The sequence below is a fragment of the Bolinopsis microptera genome, chromosome 1 (genome assembly GCF_026151205.1).
Source record: "Bolinopsis microptera isolate Bmic1 chromosome 1, MBARI_Bmic_1.0, whole genome shotgun sequence".
In the NCBI taxonomy this organism is placed as follows: Eukaryota; Metazoa; Ctenophora; class Tentaculata; order Lobata; family Bolinopsidae; genus Bolinopsis; species Bolinopsis microptera.
The window spans coordinates 24,877,423-24,883,779 of record NC_087072.1 but is presented as its reverse complement, the minus strand read 5'-3'; positions in this window follow the sequence as shown (position 1 = coordinate 24,883,779).

The window sequence follows — 6,357 nt, the reverse complement described above, 5'->3', positions numbered from 1 at the left end:
GTGCAATCAATTCATATGATATAATTATAAGAATATAATAGTATGTCACACCTATTTAACTGTTACGTTTGAGTAGTCGTGCCATGGCTAAATTTAACTAGGACCAGTGGTGTCGATTAACATTTAATAGGTGAGTCTAAGTGACACAAATGGAAAATTTTAAGAAAAGACGGATTAAAACACAGATCCAGGGACAAGGAGACCCCACTGCAGGACCATACATGCTATTGGCTTGTGCATGGCCCAAAAAGGTTCCAGTTGTCCCGGAAACTGTACGTAGCTGGTCAACTAGTTTTGAATTCAGACTAGGCTTGATGAGTTCTGGGGTTTCTAGAGCTAAGATTTGATGGTGCCAGGTTTGTTCAGGCGGACATGGAAATTATGCGATGAATATATAGGTATATAAAAATCATATCAATATAAAAATAGATCCAAAAATAGATCCAAAGATTCACACGGCAGTCAGGGAACTTCCAGACAGGATGCTTTTGAAACAGGTATAATTAGCGCTTTTGTAATTAATTGTATGCAAGGGATGGGATGCTGATCAACTAAGCTGGTTCAATGCCCCAGCTATTTAGGGGGAGCCACTCAATTTCACGCCCAGGTGTTGTCAATTGCTGGGTTTCCAGTAACAGCTTTTTGATACGGCTCTTGATAATTGAGATGGGGGAGGAAAGGTCGGAAAATTTACTAGAGCCAGGGACCATGACATTGTTTTCATTAGGAGTGCATTTGTCGAATATTTTATCAATCAAACTGTTCCATATAGTCGTATAGTGTATAGATCAGTGATATAAAGTGACCTTCATATTCACAACTTAATTTAACTCCTTTCTAAAGCCTTTTTATATAAAATTATAATATTTTGGTAACTATCAAGTCAAAATATACACATATTTTAATTATATATTATATTATAATATAACATATATTTTTGTATTATAGTTTATCGACTTATTGAATGCGTTATTGATATTATCAATTTAAAGTGAACCCTTCAAAAGAGAACTAGATGTGTTAGTAATGTATTTCCAATTTTATGTATTTCCAATTTTATGTCATACATTTATCATCTGAATGAAGTTGTGTTTAAATAACTGCTAAATATTGTTATATTATCGTAACACAGTGAAGGATAAAGGTTGTACTAATTGTTACTTATTTTACAGGATAATAGAAATAATTCACTAAATAAACTTATTTAGATTCATATGCAATGGTTAAATTGGATTTCTGTACAGACTTCACCCGTTTTCTGGAAGAGAAGAATAAGATAAACCATACAGTAAAAGTGGTGACAAAAAGTGAAGTGATAGAATGCAGTGGAGCAGTGTTATGTCAACACAGTGATATTCTACTGCAACTAGTTGCTAAGGACAGCGAACTCTTCCTAGACAACTACACTCACGTACAGGACTGTCTGCTAGTTCTTCACGGAGCTGAGGTTGCTCTTAACATGGACAATATCCTGGATCTCATGAAGTTCAGTGTTCAGTTTGGTATCAACGAGATTTACCTGCAGTGCCTGGATTGGATTGAGAACAACTTCCGTGCTCACAATGTAATAGCCATATTCAAGATATGCAACAGTCTACTGAAGTTTGCAAAACTTTGTGGAGCTGTTTTACCCAAAGATGTATTCGCTCATGTTGTAACATATCTTAAAATGGTTGGACCTGTAGCAGTCATGGAATTGTATAAGGATGATGATGGTGAAGGATCTGAAGAAATGCGTGTTGATTTCTTAAGATTTCTTACCGGACCGAGGTCACTTCTTACAACATTTGCTCCTTTGCTATCTGATGTCATTTCTGCGGATAATGTAGACACTGTAATTTCTCTACTTGCAGATAATTTATCTGGAATAACTCGACTTTCAGAGCATAGCTTTAAGACTTTGATGAAGAAAATTGATTCCACTGTGTTTCAACAGAGCGTGGCAAAAAATTACATAAATTTAAAAGCAAAACTTTTCACCATGTTTTTACAGGCAGAAGCCCCCTTTATCATCCCGGAGTTTATACCAGAAGGAACATATAGTCTCACTGATGCTATTGTAAACGATAAACTTTGGATAAAAATGGACTTTTCCCAACTTGTTAAGGCTCAAAAATTGTTTGAAAAACCATCTATGCATTTCATATACTCAGAAATCATGATCGCTTGGATTAAGTTAAGGAAGCCCTCTCAAGCTGTAGTAACTGAACTCTTCCAAGGTATTATTCCATATAAATTAGGTGCAGATTATATCACCATGTTGAATGGCAAGCACAAGGCCCTTGGATACACTGAGCCAATATTACCTAAACTCATTGAAGAATGGGAACACCCAACTCATTATATATCAGATCCTGTTTATTATTCACAATATGGAAGCGGTTTTGTGGTTCAGTTTAAGATATCTTGTAGAAACAAATGCAGCAAAAGTGATTATTTCTATGCCTGGTTCAACCAACCGGCAAATGATGTCAGGAAGCAGGAACTTCCTTGGGGCTGGTACAATTATACACCACCATCATCAGTTACTAATGACATATTGAGATGTCCTGATAACCCAGTTGGAGAAACCAGCGACGTTAAAAAGCCGATCCAGTTCTTTGGAACCACTAGAAATAACGTTCACCTTCAGTTCCATACAGACTGGTCTGACACATTAGATGAATGGCGTGCAGGGGGATATGTGATGAATATAGGGTGTGTTCAATTTAATAGTGATCAGTAAAAATATAATATATCATACAAAAAAAGGATATTTTCCAGCTATATAATATGATTGTCATGTCTGCTAAATCTCGTGGTAACATAGTTACCTTTTTATCTTTATAGCTGTATATTATATAACACTGTTTTATATAAAATAATAAATGAGAGATAATATATACATTAATTCATGTTCCGATTCATTTATTTATTTAGCATAATCTTAATTATTCATGCTGTTATACACAACTGTTTAATGAATGATTCGATCAAGGTTTTAAACAAATTATATCGCCAAATATGTTAGTATGTTCAAATTTAAATGTCATCATTGTCATGTTATGATATTCAATTATCAATCTTGGATCATTATATTGGGTTATATTCTTTCATTTTGTGAGCCAAACTAAATCGTAAGTAGTTGAGGGCGGCGATATTTAGGAGTGTCATAGTGTTGTATTATTTGTCGATTCATTTCGGATGTAAAGATTAAACCTATGCCAATTTAAAATTTAATCAATCTTTAGTTGCTGTCACCAAGCATACTGCCAGATATTTATCCACCGTATTTTAATTCTGACTATGATTAATTATTCAGGTAGTTGAAATGATGAAATGTAAAGAGTTACCATGTGACTTTAATTTCCATGTTGAAGACATATACAATAATGTTGCCCAGAACTTTATTGCTCTTTGTGAGAGCAAAGGCTTCCTTCAGCATGTCGACTCTCCTACTCACATCTCCGGCGGGACACTGGACTTGTTATTTACTCTAGGCTGTGTAAGTGACTCATTGTCTGTAACAGATATGATGGTAGAGACAAGCACTGGAACCAGCTCTGATCACTATCTAGTAAGTTTTCAGGTCCCAGTCACATTCGATCTTCATAAAGCTCGTACATATGAAGAAAAAGATGTCAGAGAGCTAAGCAAAATTGACATCGATAAGTTCAGGGAAGATCTGTTTTGTTCAGAGCTTAACCTTTCTGAATATCAATCCTTAGACGAGGCTGTGAACCTTTATCAAAATGTCCTTGAACAGGTGCTAGACAAACATGCCCCACTTATTACGAAACGATTTACTGTTGAAAAGTCTGATTTTTGGGATAATAAATGTCAAATTGCTGTCAGAGAGAGGAGAAGGGCAAAACGAAAAGCCAAAAAGTATCCAGAGAATGATGAGTTTAAAACTACTCATTTTGAAAAATGTGTTGACGCAGAAATCACTATCAATCGAGCTAGGGATGGCTACTATGATAAACAGCTCAGTTCTTGCAAAGGAGACTCGAAAGGGACCTATAAAGTCATAAATGAACTTTTAGATAAGGAATATGGCTCCAACAAATTGCCAAATGGTGAAGATATCGAAGTGGCTGCCAAACTCAAGACTTTCTTCGATCAAAAAGTAAAGACCATTTACTCTAATATTGAGAAGGAAATTCAAAACACTTCCCTAAACGGTCAAGGTACCAAGGACTCTACTTCGATAGATAATGCAAAGTGTAGACTTAATCAGTTTAAGGAAGTCTCATTATCAGACCTTGAAACCTTAATTAAGAGTCTTCCCAATAAATCAAGCGTACTCGATGTCATACCAATGTGGCTCTTCAAGAACTGCTTACCCGAGCTTCTCCCAATCATCCATTACATCGTGAATGAATCACTAAGAGTCGGAAAGTTTCCATCTGCCCTAAAAGAAGCATCTATTAGGCCTGGACTCAAGAAACCTACCTTAGATGTTGATGAGCTGAAAAACTATCGACCGATTAGCAATCTAACTTATCTGTCCAAAATACTAGAAAAAGTAGTTCATTGCCAATTAAATGAATATGCTGATGTCAACAACCTGTTTTCCCCATTATATCAATCAGGCTATAGAAAATTCCATAGTTGTGAAACTGCAGTTACCAAAATACATAATGATATTCTAATGATGATTGACAGCAAATCGAATGTTGTGCTTCTACTCTTAGATCTATCAGCTGCTTTCGACACCATAAACCATAACCTCCTTCTTACGAAACTCAAGAATGCGTATGGTATTACAGAACTAGCACTCAGCTGGTTACAATGTTACCTTAATAATCGCACATTCAAGGTTAAAGTAAAAAAAGCCACATCTTCTGAAGGCTATCTGGATATTGGTGTACCTCAAGGATCCATTTTAGGACCACTACTGTTCATATTGTATACCAGAGATCTTGAAGAAATTGTCACAAAATATGGTTTCTCGATACATTTGTATGCAGATGACACACAGGTGTACTTTACTTTTGATGTTCACAGTTCTAATCCTGATTTAACAGCTGTGAAAAATTTCTTTCTGGAGATAAAGCAATGGATGACAGTTAACTTCCTAAAACTGAATGATGAAAAAACAGAGTTCATTGATATAGGACCATATGTCAGCCCAATCCAGACAATGGATTTAGGAGACCTCTCAATCTGCCCTGTTAGCAAGGCCAAGAACCTGGGATTCCTTTTCGATCACCAAATGAATTTGGACTCTCAAATAAATGCTGTCTCCAAAGTATGTTATTTGAATCAAAGGGACTTAGCAAGAATCGGTTCGAAGCTTTCCCATGACCTAAAAGTTCAGTTAGTTCACTCCAATATCCTCTGTTTCATAGACTACTGCAACTCAGTCTATTATGGAATAACAGAAAAGAATCTTCATAAGCTACAAAAGATACAGAACAATGCTGCTAGATTTATCTTTGGTCTTTACGGAAAAAAGATACGTGAACCTATCATGCCTTACCTCAAAAAGCTCCACTTTCTGCCTGTTCGGTTCAGAATTAAGTTAAATAAATATATATCACTTCTGGTCTTCAAGTGTCTTAATAACATAGCCCCTCAGTACTTACAAGGACACGTCAATCTAAGGGAAGTACGAAGACAAAGTTCCAGACTAGATGATGACTTTTATTTGTTGAAAGTTCCTCCTGCTCCTCATTTCAGACGAACAGGTGCTGCATTTATGTTTTGTGGACCAAAAATTTGGAATGAACTACCCTACTCAGTGAGATCATTATCATCTGTAGAATGTTTTAAAAATGCCCTAAAGACGTTTTATTTCCAACTAGCTTTTGATAATATTTCTAATATTTGTCCATAATGTCTGAACTGATATGAAAGTGCATAATTTTGGTAACTTCATACAAATATTTGTTCATAAAATCTGAACTGTTTAAAAAGTCCATAATCTTGCTATTTAACACTAAGTCTCGCTTGAATGACTTTAATGTACATCTTTGTTGGGTATATTTTAATGTCGAAGCGTGTAATAAATGTTAGAATTTATTTATTTATTTATATGTGGGGAATGTGCTACATCATCGTCCTCATCCCAGCTACTTGGCGACAAAGCAACAGGGACTCCTCCTTGTCTTGCTGAAGATATGATATTTGATGGGGAAACATTGCTTGATTCCTATAATAGCGTCATCGGGAATGTAATACAACCTCTTATGCTTCCCCCTGCTTTCGGGCAAAGATTTGTGGAGAAGTACACTGAGGACAACCTGAAGGTTAAGAAGAAAAAGGTTTTTGATTCACAGAGGATTGACATGAATGCTGAGAGTACAATATATTTTGCTCTAGAAAGATCGGATCAAAGAGTTACTGTTTTGCATGGATTTACTTATACTACAG